This window comes from Lepidochelys olivacea (assembly GCF_965140295.1).
Source record: "Lepidochelys olivacea isolate rLepOli2 genome assembly, chromosome: 5".
In the NCBI taxonomy this organism is placed as follows: domain Eukaryota; kingdom Metazoa; phylum Chordata; order Testudines; family Cheloniidae; genus Lepidochelys; species Lepidochelys olivacea.
In genome coordinates, this window is record NC_140415.1 from 19,162,852 (window position 1) to 19,180,201 (window position 17,350).

The 17,350-nt window shown below is 41.2% G+C and overlaps 1 protein-coding gene across 2 annotated transcripts in view; it reads left to right on the forward strand.

Annotated features, from left to right (window-relative positions):
• Positions 1–424: 424 nt before the first annotated feature.
• The window catches only part of RAB27B (RAB27B, member RAS oncogene family), a 238,864-nt gene continuing 221,938 nt past the window's right edge, over positions 425–17,350 (forward strand). The window contains exons 1-2 of one of the 2 annotated variants that reach the window (XM_084629475.1): positions 425–501; positions 631–717. The gene's annotated coding sequence lies outside the window, so the exon portion shown is untranslated. Of the gene's footprint in view, positions 502–628; positions 718–17,350 lie in introns of those variants that run through there. The other variant, XM_084629473.1, reaches the window with a different exon arrangement.

The following is a 17,350-nucleotide window of genomic DNA, read 5'->3' on the forward strand; positions in this document are numbered from 1 at the left end:
TGAAATTCTACCTGCTTTCATAGCCTGACTGTGCAAAGCTGCAAATTTCACCTAGTTGACCCAAGAAGCCATAAATCAAAGGCTTACTCAATGTGAGCTGAGTTTGCAACAGAGCCAGGAACAAGTCATGTTGCTGTTCTTTTGCAAACTTTCTGTGCAGCTGTAAAGGTAGAAGAAACTTACTGCAAAGATGGAGAATCCCAAAACGCTACAGAGGAGAACCTCTCTCTCTGCCCCTACTAATACATACAAAAGAGAAACAGCACATCAGCATCAGAAACTGGAAGCTCAGTAAGGATTCTGTCACTGGCACCAGGTCAGTGAAATGTGAACCTATTTGAATATAAAAGGGAATAGGAATATCTTGGGTCGGCACTAGGACCCCACGAATGCCTATATGAAATGCTGCTTGGCAGCATGTCAGTGGCACAGAGCTTCCTCAGCTGTTACACAAGACAAGGAGCAGCATTTGGAGCGCATTTTCCTCCTGAAACCTGCAAGGTATTTAGCTATCTACCATTTATCTTTAGGGTTCTTAGGTTATAAAGCCTTGGAGCTGCTTATTTCATCCTTATTTATTTCCAGCATCTCAGTTGTTTATATTATTGTTATGTTTTTATATTTCTGTAGATCAGATGGGAGCAACAGTGCCATAAAGAAATGGGCTAGTTATTTCCAGTTAGTGAGACCTGGGAGTATTGTACACCAAAAGTGTAAGTACGTGTTTTATCTTTATTATGCTGTTTATCACTGCTTGTTCCTTTGGTTTGCATTGTATTCCCCCTTCAGAGAGGGGAAGGAAACGTTGATGGGCTGATCTAGGAAGAGAAACCTGGATCTTCTGTTCACCCGTTGTGGAAAATGTCTAGCAAATGCCTGAAAAATCCTAAGTACTAGGGAGACGTGTGTTTTCTTCCAGCTTGTGAGATGGTGGATTTTGATGAGGATAGCAGATTTTTTTTTCCCATTGTGACTTTTTCTTCCTTGCCTGGGATGGAAAATAGATTTTGCTGGATTCTGTGAGCAAAGCTCACAACTGGTTTATGTGTGCTCCATTCGCAGGGTTGAAGAACTGTTTGTTTTCTTTGTAATCACTTGTCCGATGCAGCATATTTTCTGAACATATCTCTAGTTTTCCAATTTCAAGATAGTCCCATCAGATATGTCATTCATTCATTGCTAGAAGAGTACAGAGATATTCATGAATCTTAACTGAAGCCAATGGATTGCTTCCTACTTATAAGGTTCACATTCAATGCTAACAATAGTCAGATGTAATCTTGGAAACAGATCATAGACAGTTTTTTCCCATTCATTGAAGCAAGTTGTATTTGGTCTAGATATGCAATTTTGTTAGCCATTAAAAGGTTTGTGATAATCTTTTAGATATGATTGCAATTTCCCTTTAACTACTCTGCATGTACAGTCATAGCTACCACAGAACTGACATACAGATTGCTCAAGGGCATATAGAGCACTGGATGCCAGTTGGAAAAAAAGTTTAATGAAAGAAGTTTTGATTGCAGTTTGAACTTAAGTGGATGTGACTACTGCTTGTCAATGGACTATGTGTGTAATTAAGGAGACAAGGATTTGGCCCAATCCCAATCTATGCTAGAAGCATTTACTTTACGAAGAGTAAAATAATTTATTTGGATTTTAGAGAAATGCAAACAACCAATATGACTTATAAATGGCAAGTGTACACTAAAGAAGACTCAGGCTTTATAATTTTAAATGGATTGATTTAAAAAGTGAGTGTTTTTAACTAATGACCAAAATTCAACTGGCAATGGGCCAAACTCATAGGTGAGTCTAAGGTAGTAAAAGGGCTGTAATTTATAACAACATGTGCATGACTGCTAAATTTGAGCCAAAATTTAAACAATCCAAAATATATTTTTGCAGAGAGGGATAAATTAAAGCCTTCTCTGGGGAAAGGGGTGGGATGTTGTATCCCATGTTCATTTCTCTTTTTAAGAGAGTTAGAGCACAACTTAGATGCAAAATTCCCATAGAGTTAAAAGTAAGGTGGCACAATGAGACCTGAGGATTTAAGAGGTTTTTTTTGTAGTGTCCCTTAGAGCCATTTTAAATACAGTGAGTAGTTTCCACATGATTTAATTTAATAGCTAGATACAATTCAGATTGTATTACTTGGTAATAAAAGGTTTCAGAGTAGCAGCCGTGTTAGTCTGTATCCGCAAAAAGAAAAGGAGTACTTGTGGCACCTTGGAGACTAACCAATTTATTTGAGCATAAGCTTTCGTGAGCTACAGCTCACTTCATCGGATGCATAAAGTGGAAAGTACAGAGAGGAGATTTAGATAAACATTTCATGGTCTGTGTGTATCTAAATCTCCTCACTGTACTTTCCACTTTATGCATCTGATGAAGTGAGCTGTAGCTCACGAAAGCTTATGCTCAAATAAATTGGTTAGTCTCTAAGGTGCCACCAGTACTCCTTTTCTTGTTGTAATATTGTGACCTATAGGCCTGTAATCGAGTGACCAGAGAGATTGAAATGTTCTCCGACTGGTTTATGAATGTTATAATTCTTGACATCTGATTTGTGTCCATTTATTCTTTTACGTAGAGACTGTCCAGTTTGCCCAATGTACATGGCAGAGGGGCATTGCTGGCACATGATGGCATATATCACATTGGTGGATGTGCAGGTGAACGAGCCTCTGATAGTGTGGCTGATGTGATTAGGCCCTGTGATGGGGTCCCTTGAATAGATATATGGGCACAGTTGGCAACAGACTTTGTTGCAAGGATAGGTTCCTGGGTTAGTGGTTCTGTTGTGTGGGGTGCGGTTGCTGGTGAGTATTTGCTTCAGGTTGAGGGGCTGTCTGTAGGCAAGGACTGGCCTGTCTCCCAAGATTTGTGAGTGATGGGTTGTCCTTCAGGATAGGTTGTAGATCCTTGATAATGCGTTGGAGAGGTTTTAGTTGGGGGCTGAAGGTGATGGCTAGTGGCATTCTGTTGTTTTCTTTGTTGGGCCTGTCCTGTAGTAGGTGACTTCTGGGTACTCTTCTGGCTCTATCAATCTGTTTCTTCACTTCAGCAGGTGGGTATTGTGGTTGTAAGAATGCTTGATAGAGACAAACACCTACAAGATCTCTGTCTGAGGGGTTGAAGCAAATGCAGTTGTATCGTAGAGCTTGGCTGTAGACAATGGATCATGTGGTGTGGTCTGGGTGAAAGCTGGAGGCATGTAGGTAGGAATAGCGGTCAGTAGGTTTCCGGTATAGGGTGGTGTTTATGTGACCATTGCTTATTAGCACTGTAGTGTCCAGGAGGTGGATCTCTTGTGTGGACTGGACCAGGCTGAGGTTGATGGTGGGATGGAAATTGTTGAAATCATGGTGGAATTCCTGAAGGGCTTCTTTTCCATGGGTCCAGATGATGAAGATGTCATCAATATAGCGCAAGTAGAGTAGGGGCGTTAGGGGATGAGAGCTGAGGAAGCGTTGTTCTAAGTCGGCCATAAAAATGTTTGGCATATTGTGGGGCCATGCGGGTACCCATAGCAGTGCCGCTGATTTGAAGGTACACATTGTCCCCAAATGTGAAATAGTTATGGGTGAGGACAAAGTCACAAAGTTCAGCCACCAGGTTTGCCGTGACATTATCGGGAATAGTGTTGCTGACGGCTTGTAGTCCATCTTTGTGTGGAATGTTGGTGTAGAGGGCTTCTACATCCATAGTGGCCAGGATGGTGTTTTCAGGAAGATCACCGATGGATTGTAGTTTCCTCAGGAAGACAGTGGTGTCTCGAAGATAGCTGGGAGTGCTGGTAGCGTAGGGCCTGAGGAGGGAGTCTACGTAGCCAGACAATCCTGCTGTCAGGTGCCAATGCCTGAGATGATGAGGCGTCCAGGATTTCCAGGTTTATGGATCTTGGGTAGCAGATAGAATACCCCAGGTCGGGGTTCCAGGGGTGTGTCTGATACAACTGACTTAGGCTTGAATAGAGACTGGGAGTGGATGGGTCATTACACAAAGTAAAACTATTTCCCCATGTTTATTTCCCACCCCCACCCTCCACTGTTCCTCAGACATTCCTGTTAACTGCTGGAAATGGCCCACCTTGATTATCACTACAAAAGGTTTTCTTCCCCCTCCCACCCCTGCTCTCCTTCTGGTAATAGCTCATCTTAAGTGATCACTCTCCTTACAGTGTGTATGAAAACGCCCATTTTTTCATGTTCTGTGTGTATATAAATCTCCTGACTGTATTTTCCACTGAATGCATCCGATGAAGTGAGCTGTAGCCCACGAAAGCTTATGCTCAAATAAATTGGTTAGTCTCTGAGGTGCCACTAGTACTCCTTTTCTTTTTGGTAATAAAAGTCCATGATCCAATATTTTCTGCAGACAGGATACAGTAAAATCAGAATGAATCCTCCAGTGTCATACTGTGGGGATGAAATAAACTAAATAACCTCTTCAACCGTTCATGTCTAATACTTGTTGAATATACATAGTCTGTGCATTTTTATCTTTTCGAGTATATTCACTTGAGTAACTGTATTCTATAATTCCTCTTCTTTACATGTAAACACTATATACAAACACATACTGAAGCAGCAGAAAACACCTGGCACTGACTCACAAAATCAAGGCTATTTTGGCTTCTGCACTATTATTTCACTCCCACTTAGAAAGTGGCGGTAGCTCAGAATTAGAACTGTGCAAATAATGAATTTTTTGGTTCACTGGCAATTCTGAAAAATACAAAAGAAAAACAATTGTGGATCAAGCTGAAAAGAGGATTTTTGGGTTTTTTTTGTTTGGAAATTTCAATGAATTGAAAAGTAAATAAATTTGTTTCAGGTCAAACAAAAGGTTTTTTGAACAAAAGCAAAATATTTGACTTCGATTTTGATAATTTTAAAACATTTTTTATTTTTATTTTAATTTTTCTAAATTAAAGTCTTTTGAAAATGTCAAAACATTCTGAGGGGTTCTTTTTGAAGGATTTTGTTTTGAGCCAAACAATTTGGTGAAAATGATACAAATTTGCTAAATGTTTTGGTGTCACTGAATCTTCATTTGTCACTGGGGAAAAATATTTTGGCCAAAAAATGTTGCCCAGCTCTACCCTTAGGTTAGACATTGATTAGAACTATGTAGTTTTGGATCTGGATCTAGATCTCCATTTCAGCTCTAGTCCTCCAAAAATTCAGGGGTGTATGAATCCCAAGGTTTGGCTCTATCTTGTTATAGAGCTAACACCCATGATGTGAAATTTAGATCTGGGTCCAAATTCTAATCCACTTGCCCAGCTGTGTGAGTTGTCAAGGCCTGGGGCTTTCACTTGAGCCTATGTGTAACTGTCCTATACTTACAATTAGTTTTTGTGTATATTTATTCAAAAGAACATTATTAAGGGTGCACTATCAAGCACTCAGAAGTTAACACCTGCCTGTGCAACTTTAAGTCAGCCCTTTGTGCATATGCATTATGATACAGTCTTTTATTATACATTGCCTCATCCAAAACACAGGATGGAGCTGCTCTGGGGGGTGAGTCAGGGTTGTGCAGTGAAAGAGACTTTTGTCTGTAGTACCCCTGCTTCATTTACTACAGAAGTTGGAAGGTGAGTAATGATTAAGGCAGGGGACTGCAGGAAGAGAAAGGATGGTCTTATGGCTGTTGAATGCTGGCTTGGGGAACTGGATTCTAACCCTGCCTCTGCCATGGAGTTCTTGTGCGATGCTGGGCAAGTCACTTAAGCCAAATTTTCACAGATGGTCACTAATTGTGTGTTTCTTATTTTCTGGGTACCCAGCTTGAGACCCTGGCATCTGCTAAGCACTCGCTGCTGCAACTAGACTTAATAGGCTCAAGCTGTGCTTTGGATATATAAAGTGCTATAAAAGTATTCTGAAAATTCAGGTCCTAACATCTCAATTTAGGCGCCCCACGTTAGTGGATACTTTTGACCGTGATCTCTTTGCCTCAGTTTCCCATTTATAAAATGGGATAATACCCTTCCCCAACCCATCTCACAGGAGTGCTGTGAAAATAAATGAATGTTTGTGAGCCACTCACTTGAATCATTTGGGGGATTCTTTGTCCTTTTTTTAACATTATTAGTCTGAAATATGCTGGATTAACACTCCCAAAGAGCAGATGATGCCTCACTGCAACTGTTCTGACTGTGTACTCCACCCTTTCTCCTTTAGGGATTAAAAGGTAGTCCCATCTCCATACTCATTCCCTCTTTGGCCTCTTTGTAGAGATTGATTACTAGACTGCCGAGTGTGGTGGTGATTTTTATGATGATATCGCATGTGCACTATGAATGAGTCTGAAGTCACCAATTAATGCATTTCACATTGGCTGTTGTGATATAACAACTTTCACTTAGGCTGAATTCATTCTGGCAACCTGGCAATTATGATGTGAAAGATTATGTATCTTATCCATCTCTTGCATGATGCATTCTCCACAACTATGTTTTCATAAATATAAAGGGAAGGGTAAACCCCTTTGAAATTCCGCTGGCCAGGGGAAAGCTCCTCTCACCTGTAAAGGGTTAAGAAGCTAAAGGTAACCTCGCTGGCACCTGACCAAAATGACCAATGAGGAGACAAGATACTTTCAAAAGCTGGGAGGAGGGAGAGAAACAAAGGGTCTGTGTGTCTGTCTATATGCTGTTTCTGCAGGGGATAGACCAGGAATGGAGTCTTAGAACTTTTAGTAAGTAATCTAGTTAGGTATGTGTTAGATTATGATTTCTTTAAATGGCTGAGAAAAGAATTGTGCTGAATAGAATAACTATTTCTGTCTGTGTATCTTTTTTGTAACTTAAGGTTTTGCCTAGAGGGGTTCTCTATGTTTTGAATCTAATTACCCTGTAAGGTATCTACCATCCTGATTTTACAGAGGTGATTTCTTTACTTCTATTTACTTCTATTTCTATTAAAAGTCTTCTTGTAAGAAAACTGAATGCTTTTTTTATTGTTCTCAGATCCAAGGGTTTGGGTCTGTGGTCACCTATGCAAATTGGTGAGGCTTTTTATCCAACATTTCCCAGGAAAGGGGGGGGTGCAAGTGTTGGGAGGATTGTTCATTGTTCTTAAGATCCAAGGGTCTGGGTCTGTAGTCACCTAGGCAAATTGAGGCTTTTTACCAAACCTTGTCCAGGAAGTGGGGTGCAAGGGTTTGGGAAGTATTTTGGGGGGAAAGACGTTTCCAAACAGCTCTTCCCCAGTAACCAGTATTTGTTTGGTGGTGGTAGCGGCCAATCCAAGGACAAAGGGTGGAATATTTTGTACCTTGGGGAAGTTTTGACCTAAGCTGGTAAAGATAAGCTTAGGAGGTTCTTCATGCAGGTCCCCACATCTGTACCCTAGCGTTCAGAGTGGGGAAGGAACCTTGACATATGTCTACAGTTATTATTTTATTATTTGTATTATCATAGTGCCTAGGAGCCCTAGTCATGGACCAGGACCCCATTGTGCTAGGTGCTGTACTAACACAGAACAAAAAGATGGTGCCTGCCCCAAAGAGTTCACAATCTAAGTATAAGGCAAGAGACAATGGACGCATGCAGATGGGGGAGTTACAAGGAAACAATGAGACAATATTGGTCAGCATGAAAGGCAGTGGTATGAATGCACTAGCAACCTAATGGTCACAGTTTTTGTAGGCATCACAGCAAAGGAGAGCTTTAGGAAGGGTTTGGAAGGAGGATAATGAGTTAGGTTTATCAGAAGCTCTTCCCAAGAGTGAGGGGCAGCCTGGAAGAAAGCGCAAAGGTGCTACTTTGAAAATTTAAGAGCTGAGCAATGGAGTGTGGCATCCTGGGCTGGTCAGAGGGGAGAGTTGACATCTCAGTAGCAAATGAGATATGATAGCTAGGATGGGGTTAGGCCATAAAGGGCCTTGGAAGTTAATAGAAACCGTTTATGTTTGATGCAATATGGAAGAAAAACCCAATGGAGGGATGCAAAGGTGATAGTCAAAGTGACAGTCTAGGTAAATGATCTTTGCGGCAGCATTCTGAATGGATACAAGTGGGGCAAGATTGCATTTCAGGGCCAGACGGAAGCATGTTGCAGTCACCGACATGCAAGATGACAAGAGTCAGGAATAGAGTTTTAGCTGTGCAGATGGCTGGGAAAGGCCATATCTGAGAGAGGTTTTGCAGAAAGACTTGGCAAGATTTAGACTGAGCTTCGATGTGAGAACCTAGAGAGAAGTCCAAGTCAAAGATGACACCAGGTTATGGGCCTGAGTGAGAGGCAGGATGGTGGTGGTGTCCACAGTAACTGAGAAAGGAGGTAGCCGGGAGAGCTCAGGGAGCAAGGATTAAGAGCTTTGTTATATCCATGCGATAGCACTGAAGTCAGCTGGATTTCCTGGGTGCCACTGAGAGTAGAACATGCCACACTGTGTTTGTATTTTACTAAATTATATACATATAAAATAATTTTAAATCTATCAAATAGCCATAAACATAACTTTTCATTTGGAATGCCAAAGAGACTAATGCACTAGCCTGTTAGCCTGTATTACTATCTCAAATTGTCTGAAAGCACCTGCAACAGCACACTGTCCATTGCTAAATAGCTGTATCCATGGGCAAAGCATTTGTAGCTCAATAATGGAACATATTTATGCCCTTTTCAAAGATTTTATGCTCTGCAACTGATCATTTTTATTTATGACATACGATGGAACACAGAGGAGACATGACCCTGCCCGCTAGATGTTTACAATCTTAAAAAAAAAAAAAATCTACTGTAAGGTGGAGGGAGAGGTTCTGAATTCTCTCTCGGTCTTATTTTTTCTTTTAATTCTACTATTTAATTGTAAAAAAAAAATAAAAACCAAATTGGGTCAGCATTACTGATGTTGGTATACAAAACAATGTTTAAGATGCCCTCTGGTGGTCTGAAGGCAGCAGTTATTCCCAGAACTATGCATATATTAGTGGGTCTTTTGACACTGCATTTGTTAAACACAAACAGACTGATGGATTTCAGCTGCTTTGAAAACACAGTGTGTGTAGGGGGGAATAAATATTTGCCAAATGGAGTAGGACACAGGGTCCTATCTGGCAACCCTTTCTCACCTGAGTAGTCTATAGTCATGCAGGTACTTGCACTGAAGGCTATTGGCCAAATTGTGTTTTACTTGTTTAAATCAGGAGTAACTTCATTGATTCAATGAAGTCACTCCAGTTTTAAACAGTGTGAGAACAGAATTTGTCCCACTGGGGAAATCTACATGAGTGAAAGTTACAGGCTGTGATATAATGGGGGTCTGGTGATTCTGACTCCCATTATCCCACTCTAATTGCATTATTGTCACGGCAGCCCAGCCGTTGCCCATTCAGTGAGTACCAGTGATCTAGTAGGACTGTCCTGTGCTGATTCTGAATGTGAAGGTGCCATATCTCAACATGTAGCCAGACCTTTTAAGTGGAAGTAAATATAGTTGACAAATTGTGAAAGACATACTCTGAAGGCAATCTATAATACTTTTACTGGGCACTTTTTCTCCCTGAGTAACTCCATTGGATTGTTCTGACCCAATGTTTCTGTGATTTTTTTTAAAGCCTTTTCTAAGAAGAAATCCTCTTCAATATGATTGTCCTTTGAATTATAGCTAAGACCTATTTTATCCAGTATATAATAGCATGTCTGCTGATTTAAAAGCTGGAGCACTATTCAATTTTTGTGGTGTGTGGCTTTCTCCTTATGGTGTATATATGTAAGTCCTCTATCTGGTCCATTTGCTGACTTGTAAAGCATGCTCCTTTAAAGGATTCATAATACATCGTTTTTAGCAATGTGGTAGTCACACTTTGAAGCATTCAGTCGCTGGGTCAAAAGCCATCCATTAGAGAATGAGATGGTGCAATTAAGAAATACTTGTCTGTGGAACAATAGTATTGTAAATATTTTCTATCTAGTTGAGTGGGTAATCAGTGGATTTCACTGTCTTACCAAGCTTGACCCAAAACTTTTCAAAGAAGTGTAATTTTTGGTAGCACTGCTCAGTTCCTATTACTATTTCATCTTTTTGCATCTCAATCATGGGCCAAATTAATCCCTGATAGAACACTAGTGATATCAGTGGTATTACACCAGAGATTAATTTGACCTAGCAACTCTCCATTTAAAAATCTCTGGCTCTGCATTTTAAATGAAAGTATCATTATTTATATTGTGTCACCCAGACTTTAGCAGATTATACTTTATTTTCAGTGCTCGTTAACTGGGGCTAAATAATGATGAAACACAAGTACACAGTTTCTCATAAATATCGAATCTGCATTTTTCAGCATTTCACAAATGTATTATTACTGGTGGTGCTTGGGAAATAGTATATTTTTAAAGCATAAACTATTTCTTAAAAGTAAATTGTTAATTTATTGTGTCAGGTTTTGTGCCAGGCTCTCCCTTGTCTGCTTTCCTAGGGCCTGACCCAGAGGTGGTTGAAGTCAATTGGTATTTTCCCATTGGCCTTTGAATTAGTGTCATGGGTTCCCAGGAGTACAACCTGGAGCTGGGGTACTGCTGAGCTCTTTGTCTTACCAACCTGGGATCCCTCTCACACTGTGATGTTGTTGTGACAAGCTGCAAACCCCTCCAGGTCCTGCACTCACACAGCCATCCACAGACTGGGCCATACCCATATTCGTTACATGAATGCTTTCGCCAGCCACTCATGAACCAACAATAGAGAGGCTCCAGCCAATTCCCCACAGCTCCCCAGCCTAGGACCCCAGAGCTGTACCATCTTGCCCTTGTCAGAAGCCTGACCAGTGTAAATTTATTACCCAGTCTGCCCCTTCCTCAATGTGGAGAGGACCTGCACCAGCCCTTGTTCCTGAGCAGATTTCCCTTGCACTTCAAACAACACACTGTTTTAGGTAAAAAATATAAAACAGATTTATTAACTACAGAAAGATAGATTTTAAGTGATTATAAGTAGTAAGTGTACAGATTAACCCTTCTAGTACAGTCATGTAGTTTTCACCTGCCATTTGTTTCTAGTCTTTTTTTTTTCCACTGATGGCAACAACCACATTGTACATTTTCATTGTACCTAAGATCAGAAACTGGGTGCCAACTCAGGAAAACACTTAATCATGTGCTTAACATTTGTCATGTACTTAAGTCTCCGGTGACTAATGCAGTTGCTTAAAATTAAGCACATGCTTAAATGCTGTCCTTAATAGGGAGACTTCCTCTTGGCTCTGGGTGAAAATTTCAAATCAAACTGTCAATTTGTATGAAACTGGAGAACCTTGCTACATAATCCAGGGCTCTAGGGAGAATGTAGCTACTGATGCTGTGTTTGGGAAATTAGTCAGGATAAGCACCAGATGTTAGTGTCAAAGCACAAGTGGGAGCAGTATTAAAACAAAAAACCAACATGAAAATCCACTTATAGCCCTTCAGGGAAGAAGAGAGTGATTGTCCTTATATTGACAAGGTGCTCTGATACTGTGATTATGGACTTTAGGGACCTACGTAGGCAGAGGGTGAAAATCTTGTTCCCATTGAAGTCAATGGGATTTTTGCCTTTGACTTCAAGGGGGCCAGGATTTTACCCATAGTCTTCTGAGCAAGAGGACTCTACTTGAACTTCATCTATGAACGTTTCCATTATAAGCTCTAATAATAAGCCACCACTATTGTTTTGAAAGGAAACTTATTCTAAGCAAGTTAAACATGTTAAAGAACTGTTCACAAGACATACAAAAGAAAAGTACTGCCTTTCTCCCCTCTGCAAAACAAGAGTCATAACTATACGTGGGAAGCCATGCAACTGCTCTTTTGAAATAACAGTTCTTTTGTGGGTTTTATGGATGATATCTCATCTTCAGCTGAAGTGATGGTTGTCCTTAATGGTAATTTTTGTCATTAAGTAGAGTTTGCAGGAAGGCAACTTCCTTATTAAAGTTTATATATCAAAGCTAAAAGCACATGAGAACAAAAAATCATACTTTACAATCTATCTCCTGCACAAAAGAACATGCACGTGATGGGACTTCAGTTACATAAATCTCATTTAGTTTCAGGGGAACTACATGATAATAGGCTTGTGAATTGAGTTAGGACTATTCCCCCCCAAGTCTGCATTCTCACATCAGTGTCACAGAATAAAATTAGTGTTCATGCATAGAGACCCACAGTTCAATAACTCAGTTGACGTTAATTTGAATTTATTCTCCCTTTCCCCAAAATATAAGAATTTACACCTGAGGTGATTTTTATGTCATCTAACACCAGAAATAATTTTCCCTGGAGACACACATCTGCAATGCCCCTCTGCCATGTACATTGGTCAAACTGGACAGTCTCTACGTAAAAGAATAAATGGACACAAATCAGATGTCAAGAATTATAACATTCATAAACCAGTTGGAGAACACTTCAATCTCTCTGGTCACGCAATCACAGACATGAAGGTCGCTATCTTAAAACAAAAAAACTTCAAATCCAGACTCCAGCGAGAAACTGCTGAATTGGAATTCATTTGCAAATTGGATACTATTAATTTAGGCTTAAATAGAGACTGGGAGTGGCTAAGTCATTATGCAAGGTAGCCTATTTCCTCTTGTTTTTTCCTAACCCCCCCCCCCCCCAGATGTTCTGGTTTAACTTGGATTTAAACTTGGAGAGTGGTCAGTTTGGATGAGCTATTACCAGCAGGAGAGTGAGTTTGTGTGTGTATGGGGGTGGGGGGGATGTGAGAGAACCTGGATTTGTGCTGGAAATGGCCCACCTTAATTATGCACATTGTAGGGAGAGTGGTCACTTTGGATGAGCTATTACCAGCAGGATAGTGAGTTTGTGTGTGTGGTTTTTGGGAGGGGGGTGAGGGGGTGAGAGAACCTGGATTTGTTCAGGAAATGGCCCAACTTGATTATCATGCACATTGTGTAAAGAGTTGTCACTTTGGATGGGCTATCACCAGCAGGAGAGTGAATTTGTGTGGGGGGGTGGAGGGTGAGAAAACCTGGATTTGTGCTGGAAATGGCCCACCTGATGATCACTTTAGATAAGCTATTACCAGAAGGACAGTGGGGTGGGAGGAGGTATTTTTTCATATTCTCTGTGTATAAATAAAGTCTGCTGCAGTTTCCACGGCATGCATCCGATGAAGTGAGCTGTAGCTCACGAAAGCTCATGCTCAAATAAATTGGTTAGTCTCTAAGGTGCCACAAGTACTCCACATCTGCTTTGATTATCCAGATTTGTTTGTTTCCTGCTATGACACTTGACTAGACAGGGATAGCTAACAACATATCCAGTTTTCAGAGTAGCAGCCGTGTTAGTCTGTATTCGCAAAAAGAAAAAGGAGTACTAGTGGCACCTTAGAGACTAACCAATTTATTTGAGCATAAGCTTTCGTGAGCTACAGCTCACTTCATCACTTGCATCCGATGAAGTGAGCTGTAGCTCACGAAAGCTTATGCTCAAATAAATTGGTTAGTCTCTAAGGTGCCACTAGTACTCCTCCTTTTTCTTTTATCATATCCAGTGTGTACCTAGTATTAGATGGTAAGGGCCAGATTCTGATCTCAGTTACATTGGGTAAATCCGGAGTAACTCCACTTTGACCATTGCATTGCAGTGGTCACAAAGTCCCTGCCAAACTATCTTGTAAAACTTTGATGTTGGTTCAGAGCCTATGATGGCCATTGCATATGGACTTAGATTCCCAAACTGTTTGCAAACTCTAATGTGCATGTGTTTATGCATACACATAGTTGAAACCACTTTTGACAGGATGTGGATACCCTTTGACAGGATATAGAATTTGTAATTTAGCTGGACAGATTTAACTTAATGAGTGCGCTCTCACTTGAATGCGGTGCTCAGAGTTGATGGAGCTACTTTGTAAAGACAATTTGTGTCATTAATTGGCTTGTCAATCACAACGAAAGGGGCTACAAATTGCTTTCAGAATGCGACTCTGCTGCATCTCATCTGTGTGCACACAGTAGCATCCGGGAGGTACGAATTCTTCCTGGCTGAGAGTGTTTGCTGTTCTGCTGTTTCTTTCCTTTTCCCAGCCCTTCTGAGATCACAGAAGCCCAAGCGGTTCAGATCAGTCAGAAGAACTTAAATATGAGTGGTATGGTGAATGAATGCTGTCACAGCAGGAATGTTAATTATGGGACAAGACTAGGTTGTTTCTGTCTCAGTACAGGTAAATAGGCGTACTGTCTTGCTAAGGGTTTGTTCAGTCACTAATGCAGTGAAGCTACAATCTTGCTTGCTGCTAATACTTTGGATCTCATTTTAAGGTGGGGTTGGAGGTGATGGGTCAGCTGAAAAGGATCTGTCCTGGTCACCACATGTAAACTCAGAATTGCAGCTCCTGAACATGTACAATTTTAAATTCCTTCACTCACTTAAGGGTGATATACCGCAGTGCACTTTCTTGACGGTGTCATTGCCGACTTTCATCAAATTGGATTCTGTGCTCTTTTCTTGCTGGCTGTAGGCAAGTGGGAGTGACTCGCAGACATCAAAGCCATAACTTCCTTCGAGAAGGTTATTTATTAGAGAACACAACAGGCTTGGAACATCTGGCTTGATTTGGAAGCCTTTATTAAAGGCACTTGCACAGTCTACATCTTTGGGTTTGCCCTTCTGAAAGGGAGGCAAAATTCAGACATGGGTTATGTAGTTAAAAAGACATTAACGTTTTCAAGAACACTGCTTAGTTCTTAGGTTTGTTTGGGTCACTGATCGTCCATTTTCACTGGGATGCTCCAACTGCTTTACCCAGTTCCAGTGATGCACAGTAACAATAAATCTGTCTTAATAGGGCAGTTAATGTGGGTTTATGGCTGCTTTGCATTACTGGAGCAGCATAATCAGCCAGAATGTACTGGTGAAGCTGGTCCATATGGTTCTGTAATTTAAAAACCACATAATTGGGATTCTCAGGTACTCTCATTTGTACAAAATAAGCAGTCGTCCCAGATAAAAGGGTTCTTCAAAATGGAACCAAGGGCTACATATTCCCCAGTTTTATTGCAGTGCGGCTAATTTTGAGGAGTCCTTTATGTGAAATGCTCAATAATAGATTTCTGTATATTTAAGTGAATAAATTGCCATTCATAGTGTTTAAGAAATATGGGTCATATTAAACTCTTACAAGTACTGTAATCATTACATTAAGAAAACCCAATCATTCTGCTTTGTTTTAATTCAGAAATGGCTATTTTGTAAAACTGTAATCTCACCAGTATAACAAGTAGGTCTTTGCCATTCACCCACATTACTGGCACTTCATTGTTGTGGACAAGCTGTAAATTGTTTCAGGGGCATGCCTGGAGCAGTAAGTCTCCATGTCATTCTCCTCAGTCTCTCGTCTTCTATCCTCTGGAATATCTCTCCCTGCTGCGGCTAGCACCCTCCATCTGTCAAATCTTCCACTGTAGGCTTGTTTATATCCATGCTAACAAAATCTCTGAAGTCACCCACAAAGAAGGATTATGAAGTTAAAATTCACCATTAGTCTCTGAGGTTGTTCAGTTGCCTGGTAGAGTGAGGATGGTGAGGGAGGTCGGCAGAGAGGTGGGATGGTGAGGGATGATGGAGGAGTCTGGGTAAAGGGCACTTTGCCCTGGAAAGGGGGTTTTGGTGGGCTGGGCATGAAACTACAACGATAACAAATTTTGCGCATATTTTAGAGTGTGTGCATAACAACCGAGTTAGCATGTGAGTTTATTTTTGCAGCCTGTTCTGTTCCTCCGCTCGTCTGTGTTCTGTCATAGCTACTGCAGGTTAAGGGAGGATGGGCTGGGGCTAGCGTGGGGAGAGAAAAAGCACAACACTCCCTCCTCCAGTAAAAGTAGAGGGAAAGAAAGCTCCCCCTTCTCTCCCTGGTGGGGTGAGTGCTGTTTCCCTATGTCCACCCTCCTTCTGTTTCAATTTACTTTAACCTCTGGTGCTCCCATTAGATTGCGTGGTCTGCAGGACAGGGAGGGTGTCTGTCCCATACGGTCTGCAAGGTGGCTAGCATACTGTAGGTGCTATAAGTGGTTTATGATGGCTCTGATCACTAAGATGCCACGTCTTTCACCCTTGATTTTTAACTGTACTAATGAATGCATCTTAACAACAGTGTTGCCATTGTCTCTCTACCATATCTGTCAAGCCTCTGTGTGGGGCTATAAGCACTTGCTGAGCTACTTTGCGGTAGGAGCCTGAGGAGAACTGACATAGATTGTAAACTCTTTGGGGCCACAACCTTCTCTTTGGTCTGTCTTATAATCAGAAGGAGGAGTTCTGACTGGCTCAGCTTGAATCCTCTTGGTCTCTGGGAGAGCACATGAGTGTGGCTTATCTCCCCCCCCCGCCACAGGGCTGAAGCCCCAGTCCCTTTCCCCTTCCCTTCCACCTGGTGGCTGAAGTCTGGAGCTGCCATTCCCTTCCCCCGCCCCAAGCCCACAGGGCTAAAGCACCAAGGCCCCCACCACACACAGTGGCTGAAGCCATGAGCCCCGAGCCATCCCCTCCCCCCCCCACGCTGTGCCCTGAAGTTTTTATATTGTGTGTGTTTGGGGGGGGGGGGGGGGCTCAGAAGGAAAAAGGTTGAGAACTGCTGCAAATTACAAAAGTATCTGCTTGCTCTTGCAGTTTGCTGTGAGTGAATCTAATTGTACTGCCTGCACTGACTTGCAGAAATCAGCTGAGCAAGTTTAAATTGGACTATAGAGTACCAAGCACCATGTGTTGGACCCAGTGGAGGAAATATAAAGGAAAATAGAAATATTTATGTATTACAAACATGGGGTTAGTAAAAGGTTGAACAAGGTGAAGAAATAATGTAGCTGAAAATGTGATTTCGGTATTCCTAAAGGTTCGTACGAACATAAGCATTGTTATATAGGGTCAGACCATTGGTCCATCAAGGTCATCTGACAACGAGAAGTATCAGATGCTTCAAAGAAACCCAATACTGTATAGGTTGGCAAAAATCTGTCCATAGTAGAAATGTCTTCCTAATTCTGTATCCTGATCTATAGATTATGAATAAGAATTTCCAGTTATCACTTTGAGGGTTGACAGGTTCTTGTCCCAAGATCAGGCCTAGTATTAAAATTATTATATAGTTGGGAACCCCGATGTGCACAGGTGCAACACTCTCACTATAGGAACTCCTTTATATTTACAAATAAATAATTTATTAATACATTTAGCAAAATCACATACTCTAACTCAGTAAGATAGAGATAATACAGAAAGCAAATCTGAACCCCCATAGTTACACCATCCCTTGCAGAATAACCTGAAATGTTAGCATTATCTTCCTCATCACTGTCATCTTTCTCATCTTCACCAATGGCCGT